This window comes from Mus musculus, chromosome 1 (genome assembly GCF_000001635.26).
Source record: "Mus musculus strain C57BL/6J chromosome 1, GRCm38.p6 C57BL/6J".
Lineage (NCBI taxonomy): Eukaryota > Metazoa > Chordata > Mammalia > Rodentia > Muridae > Mus > Mus musculus.
In genome coordinates, this window is record NC_000067.6 from 129,257,719 (window position 1) to 129,275,605 (window position 17,887).

Genomic DNA, 17,887 nt, shown 5'->3' on the forward strand with positions numbered 1-17,887 from the left:
ACACACACTGGTTGCAATCAACATAATAATATTTTCTAGATTCACAGAACTATGAATTAAGTGAGCCAGTCATATTGCATATTAACACCCTATTAAAGCTTTCTACTTGGTGTGAACTGTAGGAAGAACTTTTCCTGCTATTGTCAATGCTGGCCCCAGATGGCACACGGCTTACTTTAGAGACCACTGTAAAGCAGGCTGAATTGATTTATCAGTTACATGTTACTGCCAATCTTAGTATAATGTTAGGAACACACTCTCCTTAGAGTTTGTGGGTCTCTGAACCACTGAGATGGGCAGACAATTATGATCTGGACTATGCACTACTGTATTTAGAGCACATTTGCGTAGCGATGCAAAAGCTGGTAACTTGAGGGCGCAAAGTCTATATATAGTTATTGTTATGTAAGCAAATAGGTAGGTAGACAGAATCTGAACTTGTTGAATAAATCTTTCACTTGCTGTTACAGCTGTGGATAGCAAAACAAGGTAAAGTGAGTTTGTATCACAGCAATGTTGTCCTTCAACCACAACTATGCACAGTCGGAACTTGAGTGCTTAGTGTGCATGAATCTGGCACTATGTTAGATGTGTTGTATGCATTTTCCTGATTTGTTCCCATGCAATATATCTCTGCATGCCTGTCTCCCTTTGTGTATGAGTGTGTGTGTGCATGTGCACACACTCAAGTATATAGGCATGTCTGTGTGGATGTGTGAAGGTCAAAGAAAACCCCCAATTGCTGTTCTTCAGTGTTAAATCCATATTTTTTTTTTTTTTGAGGCAAGGTATCTCAATGACCTTACACTCACGGAGAAGGCTAGGCTAGCTGACAAATGAAGCTTAGGGATCCTGTTATCTGCACTTCTACAGCATTGGGATTACAAACATGTGCTATACTCCTGAATGTTTTTACATGGGTTTTGAGGATTGATCTCAGGTATTTATGCTTGTATGATGAGCACCTTATAGACTGAGTCATCTCGCAGCATCTGACCCTCATCTTACCTTGAGTCAGTAGAGATCTGATATCATATCTATCATCTATATCTTCTATGTCTTCTATATCATATCACCTATATCTATTTATATCTCTATCTATCTATCTATCTATCTATCTATCTATCTATCTATCTATCTATCTATCATCTATCTATCTATCTATAGTGTGTGTGTGTGTGTGTGTGTGTGTGTGTGTGTGTGTGTGTACAGTGTCTACAGATCCTGAAAAAGGGTCTGAGATAGAGGTGACTATGCACAGCCCAATGTGGATATTAGGAACCAAAACCTGGTCCTCACCGTGAGTGGCAAATGCCCTTAACTGCCGAGCCACCTCTCCAGGCCCTATAATCTTATTTCAAAGCATCTCCAATATCCATCTAACTACATTCTGAATGTATTACATGGAGATTTCTTGGTACTTTCAGTTGTAGAATCACCTGATTAACATTTTAAAAGTCCAAATAAATATATTCTGCTTGGATATCAGCTGGCTCTTTGCCCAACCCCATCTGTTGACATTTAGAAGACGTTTCTAACAATATTTTGACTTTCTTGAGCACTTATCTTTCTTTAATAGAAAATTCTGTTTGTTATCGTTTCATTGTCATAGCTAGAGAAAAGCAATTTGCTACTCGGCCAACAAGACTCTCTTTTACTTATTAAAATGGCTGTGAATCCACAGCTGGCAAACGGTGTGAGATTGATAGCTTTGTTATAGAAAACCACATAAAGGAAGTGTAAATCTTTCCCTCACTTCCTGCCAATGGGCTTCAACCAAAACCTAGAGGGTGGGCGCATGTTCTAGAATGAGAGACTAAGCTAGGGTCTGAGGCCATCGCTCTCAGGTTCTTCTGCAAGCTCCAGTTAGGGGGCAGATGTGCACACCAGAATAAAGAGAAGAATAAAGCTCTCTGCCAGAGCTGTGAGACGTGAAGGAGAAAACACCTTGGGAAGGAAAAGAAAAGACTTGGTATGCAGTAATCACCATTAAATTGTTAGGAAGGGTCAGTTTGTGATTAACTTCTTAAGGGCTGAAGGATTTAGCCAGGGCAGAGAACACTTCCCAGATCTCTGTGATTTTGCTGTGGAATGTTCAGAAATGGGAGGTTTTGATTGAAGAAAAGAATAACAGGAATCAGTTATTCTTATAACTGAATAATAGCAATCAGTGTGTGTGTGTGTGTGTGTGTGTGTGTGTGTGTGTGTGTGTGTGCGTGTGTGTGTGCACGTGCGTGTATGTGTGTATGTGCACATGATGTGCAGGTACATGTATATATGCCAATTTATGCTCATGCATATGGAATCCAGAAGACAAGGCATTATTCCTCAAGTGCTGTACACATATTTTGACACACAGTTTCTCATGGATCTGGAAGTTGCCAGGCTGGCTAGGCTGGCTGGCCAGTGAGTCCCAGGCATCCTTCTGTCTTTACTGCCTCTGCCTCCTAGTGCTGAATTGAACAAGTACATACCCCATCACTGAGTCTGTTAAAAGTGAAGTCTGAGGAGCAAACTCGGGTCCTTGTGCTTGCAAGGCAAACACTTCATTGTCTGCATTGTATCCTCAGTTCATGTCATATTTATTTTAAAGATATCATTTTAATAATGATGGTATTAATAATAGTACCTACCCCATTTGTTGGCAAATTTGATTAGTGGTCTCTTGCACATTATCTTCTATAATTTCTATAAAAACCTGAATCATTTTATGTATATAGTACTATTATCTCCATTTTGCAGACAAGGGCATACAGTCTGAGAGGTTAGGAACTTTTACTATGTTCATAATGGTTTCTAATAGTAGAGTCAAAACTTAAACAAGGCTTATCCATTTTCAGAGTCCTGCCTCTAAACCAGGGGTTCTCAAAGCTGTAACCCTTTTATACAGTTCCTCATGTTGTAGTGACCCACAACCACAAAATTATTTTTGTTGCTATTTTATAACTGTAATTTTGCTATGATTAAGAGCCATAATGTAAATATCGGTATTTTCCAGTAGTCTTAGGTGACCTCTGTGAAAGGGTTGTTCAAACTCCAAAGGGGGTTGTGACCCACAGGCTGAGGATTGCTGTGTTCTAAACCATACTGCAGTCAGTCCTCTTGTGAATAAAATGTTATGTTGATTCTAACTCTGCTTGGCTCAGATCCACTGGTAATGGGTAAAAGCTACAGGCTGGGCTCCTGAATTTATATGAAATATTTCTAAATTTAAAGTAAGTAAATTTAAGGTTATCTATTTTCTATCTTAAAAAATTCAGAATTTATTCTTCAGACAGTAGAAAACCACAGAAGGGCTTTTAAGCACAGCCCTATTGGATTTTGAGACAGTATAGAAAATAAGATAATACTATCTTATTAGAAGACTGTTCCAGTAGTCTTGGCAAGTAGTGGCAGAATCTGGACACTGGGCAGATGATGATGAGGGGACAGTGTGTAGGAACCCTGGGCAGATACACCTAAGAAGTAGGTGAAGATATTAATCATGTATTATATGAATATGGTCAGTGAGGCTGCAAAAAAGGTCAAGATACTTATGATATTTACTTTATGAGATTCAATGAATGTATTGTGACATGATCCATCTAGATGTGTGAGAAATTTGAAATATATATAAAGAAAATATCTAATAAAATGTGCAGAAAGAAAGAAAGAAAGAAAGAAAGAAAGAAAGAAAGAAAGAAAGAAAGAAAGGCAAGGCAGACATGGGTTGTGAAGAAATAACACTTTCATTAAGTGCTAGCTAGGTTTGGGAGTGTTTGTGCCATGTCAAGGTAGAGACATGGGTAGTCAGACCTGGTGATGAAATCTGATACCCTCAAGTTCAAGGTATGGATTGGAGGGAAGATGCAGCATTTTGTGTGGCCTCTGGAGGCTATGTGAACTGAGGACTATCAACAATGTAGTAATTTCTCTTCCAACCATATAGCAGGTGGTTGTTGGCAGAGGAGAACCAGAGAGAAAATTAGATCATCAAGCTTCAAATTACAAGAGAACATGGTTTGTTGTTGATGTTGTTGTTGGTGGTGGTGGTATTTTTTTTCTTTTTCTTTTTCTTTTCCTTTGAGATTGTGTGCTAAATAAGGAAATCCATATGCAGCTGAACATTTCTAGACATTGCTTACAAAAGATTCCCCATGGGTTGGCAGCAGTAGAAACTGCTTAAAAGGATTATGATTTAGGTTGGAATTCTTTCTCTCTCTCTCTCTCTCTCTCTCTCTCTCTCTCTCTCTGTGTTTGTGTGTGTGTGAGAGAGAGACGCGTGTGTCTCTGTGTATGTACATTCCAACTGAACCATATTCTCAGCCTTAGGTTAGAACCTTAAGATCTCTACTTCTTCACACACACCACCCTTCCTTCCCAATCTTCTCAGAATCAATTGTTCTTTGAAACATTATCACCTGCCAGTTCTGAAGACTGTTTCTGTGTTAATGACAAATCAGACTTGAAGTACATAAAATATGTTAGAAGGCTTGTCATTATTTTGTGAGAGCCACAAACCCTTTCTCTTCCTTTATATCTTTTAAAATACTTTTTGTCTATTACCAGGAGTGTGGCAAGAAGCCCACCTTACATGCACTTCTCTTTCATTTATTTTTGTAATCAATGTGACCTTGTGCAAGATACCTCAAGCTATCTGAGGTTCAACTTTCTTTATCTTTTAAGTACAGAAACTGTACTATATTTTCTCTGAGGTCCCTTTCAACTCCAAAGTTTTGTAATTCTGCAATCCAAGCCTTTTCACTTAAATACCATTTAAATGCCATTGGTTAGATCACCAAAAGTCTAATAATTGAATAATCAGGGATAGATCAAATACCGTTGCAATGAGGGTTCCTCAAAGACTGAAAAACACTCCTTTTATAGGATGGAAATCAGAAGATTTTTTTCTTAACCAGGTCAAAACTTCCCTTTTGGTATGAGCTCTAATTAAATTAAATCCTGAGAAATTTAGACTAGAAATCCAGGAGACCTCCTCTCTTCCCCCAACTGGTTTTAAAGGCTCAAGATAATAGAACTAGAACATTCTCTGGGGAATGTACAGATCAGTGAATGATTGTCCTTTTAAAGAAGTTGTAACTTGAAGCCAGAACTTAAAAGGGATAGACTAGACGCTGGTAGAGTATATGCTCTGACCAAAAAAGAAGAAGAAGAAGAAGAAGAAGAAGAAGAAGAAGAAGAAGAAGAAGAAGAAGAAGAAGAAGAAGACGACTTGGTGTTTTCAGTGCATTGGAAAGGGTATTTTTCTTAAGCAACTAGTGATACTCCCTGAGAGACAGATCACATTGTGGTTGGCATAAGAAGCATCTCTCTCAAGTAAAAGCAGCCTGCCTCAATTACACTTCTTTTGTGGTAATAAAATGCCTTGACAGAAGCAACTTAAAGAAGAAAGGCTTTCCTTTGGCTCATGTTTTGAGGGTTAAGTCTTTAATAGCAGAGGATGCAGCAGGAGCTTGAAGTGGCTCCTCACATCTCATCCACAACTAGGAAGAAGGGCTCTCTGAATGGTTGTGCCCCATCATGCTCTTTCTTTACAATCTAAGATCCCACCCCACAAAATGTTACCATCCACAGCTCTTCCCACTTTGATTAATTCAGTCAAAATAATCCCTCAAATGCATGGCCAGAGGTTCCTCTACCAAGTGATCTTAGGTCTCATCAAATTGACAATCATGATTAGGTATTACATAGGTTTTAAGGTTCACCAGGCTAAGGGGATAAGTGAAGTTCAAAAGGACAAGTCTAAATGAAGGAGCCAATAATATGGAGTACCAGGTCAAGCTGACAAGCATCTCTGAGGCCAAGGCTCACCAAAGCTGGTGTTATGAGGCACTTCCTTTATGTGGCTTCAGCTATTCATGCTAATAGTTTTGATGTTCTGCACAGGCTCCAATTCTGGAACACAAGCTGCCTTCACTGCCCTGTCTAGCCTCAATCTGGGGGAGAAGATCTCACCTGGGCTATGGAAGTCTACTTTCTTGACAGTTCTAAAACTTGGGAATGTTGTGAGCACTGTGGCTGACACTGTGGTGTCGAATTGGGCTGTATGTTGTGCACCTTCTGTTTATTTCATTGGACTTGGAAAAGGATCCTCGGGAGAATTCTGTCTCCTGGGCTGTCACTTTGTCCTGCTTCACACTGGGTGAGTCATCTCTTTGTGGAACCGTGACAGCCATCACCCAAATTGAGAACTCAATGTGACAAAGGGACTGTTTTCACAGTTCTCTGTCGACATAATACAAAAGTTCACCACATCAGGCACGTCATCTTAATCACTGGGGTCAAAAGAACTTTTAGATGTGACAAGTAGCTGCTGCTTTCATTAGTTTCTTCCCTCTGATTGGCAAGGAGCAGGCAGCAAATTCCCAGCACACTGACGATCAGTTCACTCTCTCATTTCTTTTGATTTGTGCTAAAATATATATAAAAGGGAAGGCAGTGCTCACTTTGAAGTTGAGAGCGAGAATAAGCAATGGCTCTAGAGTTTGTAAGTGAACTGGCAAGCACTTTTCTTTTGTTTAAGTTTATTAAGTGCCTATTCTGTACCTGGATATGTTCCTCTGGGCACTGGGGATGACAAGAGTGAATAATTAAAACCCACAACTATCTGTCTGAGTTTACATTGCAGTAGAGAACTGGGTACTAAAGTAGCCAGTGAGATGCTGGGGATAGGAAAGATGGTTCAGATGGCTCTCACAGAAAACCACAGGTGAGGGCTCCTAAAGAATTTGAAATTTATTCTGTGTGTATTGAGCATTCAATGGATTGCACAAAATATTATTCAAAGTATATTTTGATTAGGTATCTGTGGTTACTGTATGGATAAAGGATTTTTATGGTACAGAATATAAGAAAGGGGGTCAGTCATAAATCTCCCAACACATTCTATGCTTGTTGGTGCTCTGTAGAGGAAAAGAACATATATGATGGCCATATATATGAAAGGGAATTTATTAGATTGACTTACACATGTGGTCTGGATAGTCCAATGATGGCTGTCTCTCACCAGATAAGCCAAGAATCTAGTGGTTTCTATGTCCATGATCTTAGAGCGTGAATGTCTTAGCAGTCCTGATCTGAAACTGAAAACCTGGAGGGTTCCAAGAAAGCTGCTACTCTTTCCTCTCAAAACTGGTCCTAATATCAGGGAAGGAATTGTGCAGCAGTAGCAGCAACAGGATAGATGTACTTGGCAACAAGAGCAAATGTAAGCAGGACAAAGCAACATTTCTTTCCTCAACTTCCCTCTTGTCTGGGTTGCCTAGGAAGCTGTAGCACATATTATGCTTCTTGTAGTTTGGTCAAGAAAATGCTTTACAGGAGTGCTCAGTGTCATGTCTTTTGCTGACTTGTGATCCAGTCAAGCTGACAACTGTCACACCTTCTAAAATGAAAGGCCACTGTGGAATAGATCAGGCTGTTGAGAGTGAACACGGAAAAGAGTAAATTGGTCAACTCTGTAAATGAGAGAAAGAATAGATGCAGCCCCATGCCCAGAAGTGTTTAGTTTGAAGCTCAAGTTTGATGTCCAGAAAGCCCTTGTATACAGAATTAGAGCCCTGAGGAGTGGGAGAGACAGCCATTGCTTTACTTAACACATGTCTGTGTTCTTTCTCATATACTTGAGCACTGTGAATTTTGGTAGTCAAGTGATTAGCTCCTGCCAGTCTACAATATGTCATATATGTATATATGTCATAATGGGTTGACATATAAAAGTCAATATTGGTTTTTCTAAGATCCCCACTGCTGCCACAGTGACCAGCAATGTTCTACACACAGAGCATTTCCTGCCTAGGACCCTGAGTGGTTATATGGAACAGAGTCACAGTTTCTTCTGTTAGCCTATATCTGCCACATTCAACATGCCTCTTGTGTTTAACCCCTGAGGCTTGTGGGTTAATGTGTTACTAGAGCACAGCCTAAGTTATACTAACTACTGTAATCAAAAACATTGATGAAGGTATTGCTACTAAAAGAATACTATCTGAAATAAGATGAAACTGATTTGAGAAGAGAGAATAGAGAGAGAAGATAAGGGTCTAGTCTGGAAACTTAGTGTACTCTAATATGTACAGGTTGAGATAAGGGTCACAAAAGCTATGTGCATTTGGGTAGCAAAGAGAAGTAAATACTTGGGTCCTTGCTGTTGAAGACCTGGGTGTTCAAGCAGAAAGGATAAGTTTTCCACGTGCACAGACTTCTCGATGGCAACTGTTTTCCCCTGACCGTTAGTTGTGACAGAGTCTGCTGTCATTTTTTAGAATTAGTCATGATTGGAATACAGTACAGTAGAAATGCTACAGCGACAAGATTCAGCAAATGACAGAATCTGAAGATTATTTTTCCTGGCTGGAAATGTGGAAAGATGCGGATAGATTCCACCCTGTGGTCAGTGTAGGTTAGACACCGCTCTTTGGAGTGTCCACCCTGTTCTAGGGATGCCTACCAGACTTGATTTCCAATTTAAGTGTCTTTTCTCAGACAGCAACCTCCTTTAGGATTTTCTCTATTGCTTAGAGCAATGTTTGCAAAGAAGCAGATTCTGTCTATATTTGTTCAACAGATGAACGGTGGAGCCGAATCCCAATCAAGGTCAATTCTCACAGATAAAAGCTGATAAGGGGACTTGCTGTTACAATCCAATGAATGCTTCTTTTAATGTCATGTGACCACAGGAAGGCTAACTCTCTTGTTTGGATTCTTCACACATCTTAGTTCATTAACAGGTACTTACTGAGTGCCTGCTCCGTATTAAAAATTGTGCAGCGGAAGGCAATAGCTCCTTTAGCCTCTACCCTTAGGGAACTCACAATGCCCCTGAGGGGAGTGGCTAATTGTTATAGAAGCATTAGAGAACAGTGTGAGGTAGTATACAGTTAATTGAAAAACACAGAAAATGTGCAGTATTGTAGCTAGTAAGAGAAGAAATAGAAAAATGTGAAATGAAATTAGGTCTGGGACAATTTCTTAGAGGAGGGGGGCTTTGAGAACTTTGGAGAGAAGCATGAGAAAGGACTAGATTGGAGAGTTCACTGGGTTTGAGCAGACAGGTGAGGCAGGTGTGAGACAGGTGAGGCAGTTCCCCTGAGACTTTGACTAATGGTCTTTGTTGGGAAACAAGAATGAATGTGAGTGTGAGGTTAAGAGAGAACTACATTCATAAAGATCCCCAAAGTGAGTAAGGTGGCATCATTCTTCCTGCTCAACTGTGGCGCCACTGAGGCTGTACTGTACACCCAGCAGTGTTCGAGGTATATAAGCAAGTGTGTGTGCATGCGTGTGTGTGTGTGAGTCTTGTCTCATGGGGCTTTTATTCCTCTTTAAAAATATCTTAACTTAATTGTGTGTGTGTGTGTGGTGTGTAGGGGGAAGGGAGCATGTTTAAGTGTACATAAGAATATGTAGGTATCTGAAGAGTCCAGAAGAGGGTGTCAGATCTCTTGGAGCTGGAGTAAAAGGTATTTCTGAGCCTCCTGACACATGACCAAGGGTCCTAATGATTGACCAATAAGCACTCTTAACTACTGAGCCATCTCTCACATCTAGGCTCACATCTTTTTATGGGAAGATAGATAAAAGTACTGAGATGACCATGTGATGTTACTGAATTTCAGATTATGGTAAGTACTCTGAAGAAAAGAACAGATGAGGAGATGCAGAGATGGCATGTGCTATTTTCTATAAAGAAAGGTCAAAGGAGGTTTTTCTGAGAGGCTGATACTTATGAAGGGACGCTTATCAAGTGACAGGATGAAGACAATAGGTTTCTGGGAATGGATGTGATATGACAAGAAGCTTCAGGGAAGGGACACGTAACAGACAAAGGTGGAAAGCCACCAAGGTAGCTAGCAGCAAGGAAAATCCTGATGTTCAGAGTCTAAGAGAATATATTAGAAACATCCTTTGCAAGGGCTTCTTTTCATTTATTTCCTCTGTGCATGAATGTTCTTGTATGTTTAGGGGTGTGTGTGTGTGTGTGTGTGTGTGTGTTTGTGTGTATGTGTGTGTGTATTGTGTATGTGTGTGTGTGTATTGTGTATTCATGCGTGTTTTGGTAGATGTGTGTTTATGTATATGCAGATGCATGCACACCCAGGTACATGCTTGTAAGGTACACGTTTATGGGGTGCATATGTGTGTGCCTATGTGTATGTAGGAGGGAGAACACTTGGATTTGTATGTACAGATGCAGTTTTCTGTCTTTCCTACCTGAAAGAGGACCTGCTTCCCATCAAACATGCTGCTGTCCTTGCAAAACAGCAAAGTAGAAGACACAAGTTCTACCCATCTCATCGAAGGTAGGCCTATGTGATTTGCATGGCTTGGTGCCCAGTAGCAGAGGATTTAGGTTGCCAAGTCTTTGGATAATAACAAGTTCCCATCCACATAACACCTGCTCTTTACAACCCAAGTCATTATGAATGTGGTCCAAGTTGTCACTCTAGGGGTTTTATTATTTCCACTTTATTCGGAGTTGTTTCTTATGGCAACAGAGGTTGCTTGTCCTTGTTCCTTTGGCTAGTGAAGATAAAGTTTCAGCCTCTCCTGACATTATGATGGTTCAGTGATGTTGTAGAGCAGTAGGAAAGCAGAACCAGCTGACCTTCAGATCTCTTAGTAAATAATATTGAGGACAAGCCATCAATCAAAGGCAGGAACTGGGTTGATCATGAGCATTGGACTAAGAAGAAGTGCTTCTAGAATATTGCCTAGAAGTAAAGATCTCTGAGTGTACTAAATGGGGAACTTACAGCTACAGAGCTTCTATACCTTACTAGTATGTGGCAAGGAAATGGGCCTACCAGCCTATGAATGGTGTGAAGAACTAAGTGTGTGTGTGTGTGTGTGTGTGTGTGTGTGTGTGTGTGTGTGTGTGTGTTGGTTTGCTTTTAGGATGCTAAGACACCTAGATGTCAGACCTGGGGAGATAGAAGCAAAACTGAAGAAGTGCATAATGCACTCCCATTATCCATCAAATCCAATTACCTTCATGTGATGTCATCATTATCTCTTGCCTGGACCATTACACATCTGCTTGGCTTATGCTTAGCAACAGAGTGATCTTTTAATGTTTAAATCAGATCGTATCCTACAGACAGCTGAGACTACCCCATTGGCTTGAAGGCCAGGCCAGGTCTGCCCTCTTCCTGCCTCTGCCATCTTGCCTGATGGTCCTCCCCACCACTGTCACCATTGTCACCACATTCCAGATACTTTATTCTTTGACTGTGTTTTTTTCTTCTTCTTCTTCTTCTTCTTCTTCTTCTTCTTCTTCTTCTTCTTCTTCTTCTTCTTCTTCTTCTTCTTCTTCTTCTTCTTCTTCTTCTTCTTCTTCTCCTCCTCCTCCTCCTCCTCCTCCTCCTCCTCCTCCTCCTCCTTCTTCTTCTTCTTCTTCTTCTTCTTCTTCTTCTTCTTCTTCTTCTTCATGCTCAAACTCTTTCAGTCGCATGCTCCTGGCACATTCTCTCACTGCTTCACCATCCTTGCCTGATGCCTAACTGTACAGGAGAGATGCAGTGTATTTCAGTGATTGGATATGCACACAGCACCAGACTGTCTGGGTTCAGATCCAAGTGTCACTTATCAGCTGTGTGACTTAACTGGTTGCATTCTCAATACCTCTGTTGTCAAATGGAGTTGATAACAGTGTGTGCCTCACAGGTATGGTTGTGTAGACTCAGCTCAACACCTAATATCTAGGACAGAACATAATACCCCATCCCACCCGCATTATCTTCTGTATCTGAGAGTAAATATTACTCCCTCTGGGAGTTTTGCCTGCAGTTGTCCCTTTGTGCTTGTTCTTTCTGGTCTGTATCTTTGTAGTAATTTCTCTTTCTTTTCTTTCATCTTATATTGTCAGAACCATATGTAGGCCCTTGTGTTTATTGTTCCTATTAGACATTAAACTTCATGAGTACAAAGTACTCAGCCAGCTCCATTGCCAGAGAGCAAATACCTAAAGCTGTATTTGTAGGCATACACTCAGCACACACAGCAAATATCTTAATGTGTGACTGAGGCTAGTGGGTTGGGACTAAGTTAGGAATGCTGAGGGTATTCTGGGAAGATCTTGGTGCCTCAGTGGGGCAGAGCTGGGCCAGAGGCCAGTGGAGTTAGGTTGCACTACTTCTCAAGACATTACCATAAGGTTGTATTTTAAGATGTTGACATATCAAAATCAAATTACTGGACCAAAGTCAAGGCTTGCACATCTATGCCAACACTAAATGCTCTTTTTTGGCAGGAAAAAAAAATGTTCAGTTTTGCCACAGGATCTCAGCCAACCTGGAATTGGACCGAATGAATTGTGTAAATGAGACAATCACAGTCCCTTTTCCTATTTCCCTACTCCTCCTGCTCTGCTCCCTCAAAGTGGCTGAGTGTTGGGCTGAACTCCCTGCTTCCTTGCACATGGGCATTGCAGACAGAGCAGAAGCAGGGACTTCCTGGGTGGCAAGCCTGGGATGCTAGCACTTGCGTTTCTCACTCTTGTTTTAAATTGGGCTTCCATCTCAGCATGCCTTCTTTATCTCTTGTTATTGTCGCTATTTGTTTGTTTTGTTTACATGATATTTTCTCACCCAAGCTTGTTATACTGTATGGAAAACTTGGTGTTCAGAAATAGCAGTGGTGGCAAACATACTGGACAACAACAAAATGTACCTTTAAACTCCAGTGGTGCCTGGAGAGCAAGGGTTACTTTCCTCCTAGTGCTAGCCAGCTTTGGCTTGCCCTGGGGAATGAATCCCAACAGGCCTCCAGCCTCCCCCTTCTATTGTTCTACTGTTTCCTCTGCACTTGTTAGAAGGGTTGACTGGCGCCCTTGCCATCTGTGTATGAGGGTTATGGGAATTTCTAACCTCCAGCTTATTTTCCACCCCTATTGATCCGTTCCTCACAGATAATGATGCCACCTACTCTCAAGGCTATGTTCTTCCAAACGCTTTCCCTGGTACAATTTCTGTACCTGTCTAGCAGTCTTTCTTGCCTATCTTCCTGTCTAGGCTGTCCTTTAAATGTTCCTCATCTAATGCAGACTTTTTTTTTTTTTTTTTTTTTTTTTTTTGCCAGTGCTTTTCTAAGGACCAACACTCATGATGTTAGGAAGAAGTCGGTATTTTAGCAAATTCCATTTGAACATAAGCCAGAGGTTTGAGGCTAGCAGCAGAAAGACGAGGTTAGAATGAATTTTTGGTTTGCATTTTCCTTCTGGTAGATTTATGCATTATTATACAATAATGTAAGGTAAAAGTCTGTCATCTTACCCTGTGACTTTCCTGAAATACTATGGTCAGCACAATGCCTTAAAGGGGAGTCACTGTCTTCCAGCTAACCTGAGAGAGACGTAGTGATGCTTAATACTTATGGCTCTTTGTATTTAGAACTCATTTGGACTTCATTCTTCTGAATTGTTCTTTTCTTTTAAGGAACCCAAATGTAGGAGCTAGGAATATGGTCCAGGCAAAAAAGTGCTTGCATCATAAGCATAAGGTTGAGATTGGCAGAGGAACCCAATGTTGACCTCTGATGCTCATACACATACATGTATATGAACACCTATATGCACACACACACACACACACACACACACACACACACACACACACACACACACACACACAAATATGCCACCATAAAGAAAGAAACCCAATGCACAGTACATAACTGGGGTATGAGTATTATCTATACTTATAGTTCTGAACACCAGGAGACCCAGAATGACAGAGGGGGGAAAGCTGCATTTTAAAAGAAATCCAAATATTCTCATGAGCATCATAAATGATTGCTGAGGTACTGTATGGGATTAGTGAGGATGCGCTTCTTATTAAATTGAGAATGCAGATTCGAATCACCAACCTTAAGAAAAATATATGCCTCTGGAGGGGTGTGGGAGGTAAGTACCAAGGTATCTGTGAGCAACATATTCTGAAGTCACCTTTGATGGCCCGCTGAAGAAAGGTTGCAAAGCCAAGCTTTGTAATCAGAGTGTGTGAGCCTGGGATGGGTTCTGGAGACGCAGCATCTATTCTGGGAAGCTTGAAACCTGGGAAGTCCTGGTGGAGCACTTCAGGAAAGCAGAAATGTTCTTTTCTCTGGCTGCTGTTTCTCAAGTTACTTAAATGAAACCCATTGCCTATTGATCTATATATCTGTATCTATATCTATATCTATATCTATATCTATATCTATATCTATATCTATCACAATAAAATATAATGGACCCTTTTCTACTTGGGGTAACAGATCATGTGGTCTTGAATTTTGGGAGATACTGTGAGATCTGGATGACAGCTGATGCATTTTTAAGACAATGATCTAAAGAGAGGCATAACCCTGAATGTGAGCACAGAACTCCCTAGGACAATAGTGATTACTGGGTTCAAGGGCTAATGCTTCCCACTCTCAGAACCTGTCCCACAGCAAGCTCCCCACCAAAATATTCACCTTTCCACTTACAGTGGCATTTATATCCTTTTGATTTGTTTGTCCCTCTGTGGCAGATCCTAGCTACTCTGCTGTTTAATTTGTGCTATGACATCAAGCTTTAATTTTATCGTTATTATTTTTGCTTCTTTTAGACACCCATGGTGTGCCAGGCGCCGAATAAAATAAGGATACATTCCTTGCTGTCTCTGTGCTCCCACTTTTAAAGAACCAAGACAAGCAAAATTCCCAGTAACTGGCAATAGATAGTCATTACTCCCCTTACCTCCCTTCCTTCCTTTTGAAGCAACCTCATCTCTCTGAACAAGCTTAAGAAGTTCTCTGGATCAAAGCTGTCAGAAACCAGGAGGGTTTGGAACAAGTGTCAGAGTAGGCAAAGGACCTCCAGAACTCCAGCTCCTTCCTCGCCTGCCTGAGAGAGATCTGGCCTGCATCTCTGCCTACCTTACCTGGGTGGGCTAGGACTCTCAGGCTACTAGCTGCCTCTGACATCCCTACCTAGGAGGCAAACTTCCCACACCTCACTAGCTCTAGGACCAAGGATGCTTTAAACCAAAGGATCCAAAGGATTCTGGCTTTTCCCAGGTATCTGATTGACTTGCAGTGACAGACTCTGGGCGTCTCATAACAGGGCTATGCCTACATTAGTACCCCGGTGGTTCTCTGGAGGCACCCCTAGTGTGCCTCTCCTACACACACCATTGGGATCTTTATCCTTTTCAGTTATCATCAGGAGGAACTCTGAGGCTTGGGGAAGCTTGAGGAATGGCTCAGTAAGTGCCTGCAGGCAAGTGTGCCAAGATCAACCCCACCCCAGCTTCCCTGGGACTTCCCCTTGTGCCTACCCCAGGCTCAGAGTGGTTAGGCACCAGGTGCTCAGCCCAGCTGGGGAGTCTCCCTCACTTAGCCAGCACCTGCACTCCTGCATTAGAGTTGGGAAAACAGTCGGCTTTGAGGGGTGCAGAGGAGCCAAGGGGGTTGAGGCCAGTTGCACCTCAGGCTGCTCACCCAGGGGAGCTGGTTTGGCGAGTCCTGGGGTCTGAAGGGTGCACTAACCCAGAGAAGGGGAGGAGGGCCAGGAGGAGAGATGAGGGAGGAGGGGAAGGCATGAGGGAGGGGCACCGGAGCAGCTGCTGTGGGAGGCTAGGCGCAAGGTGGCTCCCCGCGGCCCGGCGCCCCGCGGCTCCCGGGGACGCACCAGGCAGCCAATGGATGCGCAGAGGTGTACAGCAGATGGCGTCCGACTGCGCCGTTTCTTCCTCCTCCTCCTCGTCCTCCTCTTCCTCCTGCTTCAGTGCTGAGCAGCCAGAGTCGCAGCCGGGTTGCCAGACGCTGGAATGGGTGGTCTCCCGACACATACCACCATCTTCACTGGGAAAGCTCGGGGCTCGTCGGCTCCCAGAAGCTGCAGCTGCGGCTCGGGCGAGGCTGGTGAGTGCGGTCGCGCTGTGCCCCAGCTGGCATGGACTGATGCCGCGGGTCCCCTTGGCTGGCCGGATGGAGAGAGAGCTGCCCCGAATGGGGGCGCCTCCCGCACAGACTTTCATAGCCAGGCACCTTCCCTCGTCCCTTCTTCCAGCTAGTCGCGGAACTTGGAACCGGAGCCTTTGGCTCTGGGCTGCGGGAATGATTGGCTGCTGGGGTGTAGAATGCTTGGATCCTCTAATCCGGAGGGCAGGCAGGGACACCCCGCGACTTGGGCATAGGTCTCAGGCAATTGGACTGAACACACATGGGGTGGGTTCTAGCTTGCTTTGTGGGGAACCTATGAAAGGAACCGGTGGGTCCCCATCCTGTACGTGGAACCTTAAAGCTTTCAGATCCCAGCACCGGGAGTTCTGTAGGTTTTTCAAACTGGTCGAGTGAAGGGTCCCCTTTGGGTAGCCCGGAAGGTGAAATCCACGCATGGGTGCTCAGGGACCCGAGAGGATACCGGAGCAAGCCAAGAAGTTTTGCGGAGTCCTCCGATTTCTCCCTGAAGTGACAGGAGGCCACAGCAACAGTTTACATGCCCATGGTTCTCAAGGGGGCAAGGGGTGTCCTGGGGGACAGGGGAGCCCACAGGTTGGACATGATACCACATTGCTTTTTTGAGAGAAAAAAATGGGTCCAGCATGTGAGAGTGGGAAGCAAGGAGAAGGAGCATGCTTTCTCCTACCGCTCCCACTTTGCATCTTGCATGTTCTATACACTATTAAAGTTATTTGAAAAGGGAAATGAAACCTCAGCTCTAGGCGTCCTAGTACATTGAGTCTTGAAGTTGGAAAGCTTGGAGTGTGCCTCTCTCTCTCTCTCTCTCTCTCTCTCTCTCTCTCTCTCTCTCTCTCTCTGTGTGTGTGTGTGTGTGTGTGTGTGTGTGTGTGTAGTTGAGGATGAGGGCAATAAGCATTCCCTGGCTGTATTTCTTACACACACACACACACACACACACACACACACACACACACACACACTTGTAGAGGAAGGAATGGTATTTAATGGTACTTTTTTCTTTTGAAAATTCTTAAAGAATGAGCATCCTTTAAGAGCTCCTGCGATTCGATTCTGCCCAGTGAGTGGAGTCCAATGATATCAGAAGACTTTGGTTCACTCTGTAGAAAGCGCCAGGGAGCCTGGTGCTCCTTTTAATGTTGGGGTGATCTGTTGGCAATGGGCTACTGCCCTCCTTCAAGTATTCTTGTATGTGGTGATCAGGTGGAAAGCACCTGCCTGATGTTTTCTCAACACATCTGTGAGGTTTATTAGCAGATGGGTAATCCGTGCAGGCAGGGGTCATGCCAACCAACCTGTGGGGTGTGTGTGTGTGTGTGTGTGTGTGTGTGTGTGTGCCTGTGGATTGTGTTTCTGGAGTTTCCTTTTTCCAGGCTATCTTTGGATGTCAGAGAGATCTTATTCCCTCTGGCATTTCAGAAGACAATCTGGGGTTGTTGGGTAACTGGGAGGAGCTGATCTACAGGGAAACCCCCTCCTTCTAATTCAGTTAAGGCTTCCCAAGAGCCACTTAAGGATACCACTAACCAAATCACGAAGTCCTGTTCAGTGGTGAGTGTGCGCTTTCGACTTTGTGGGTTGAGGGTTATATAGAAAGTTTCAATCTTGAGGCTTTCCTTTGATGCTCTCCTGTTTTTAAACCTCAGTGCCATTTCTAACTAGGTCTTTGAAAACTTAACCTGGCAAGTTCCGTTGTCTTAGGGGCACAGGATCAGCAGGAGGGAGTGGAATCCTCCAGCTTGGCTTCTACTTTCCCTGGTTATTGTGTACTTGCTAGAAGCCAAGGATTGGAAACTCCTGTTCATGCAAATTTAAGTGAAAAAGGATGGAAAAGATGATTTTTCTGGACTATGGCAACTTATCCATATGCGTCTTAAGAATTGTGAGAGTCATGTTGCTTTAGAGGACGTGGAGAAGTCTTACCTGTTCTCATAGACAGGAACCA

The 17,887-nt window shown here is 42.9% G+C and overlaps 1 protein-coding gene across 3 annotated transcripts in view; it reads left to right on the plus strand.

Annotated features, from left to right (window-relative positions):
• Nucleotides 1-15,471: 15,471 nt before the first annotated feature.
• Thsd7b (thrombospondin, type I, domain containing 7B) overlaps nt 15,472-17,887 on the plus strand; it is a 946,089-nt gene continuing 943,673 nt past the window's right edge. For 2 of the 3 annotated variants that reach the window (XM_011247964.2, XM_011247966.3), the window contains exon 1: nt 15,472-15,882. The gene's annotated coding sequence lies outside the window, so the exon portion shown is untranslated. The remainder of the gene's footprint in view (nt 15,883-17,887) is intronic. The other variant, NM_172485.3, reaches the window with a different exon arrangement.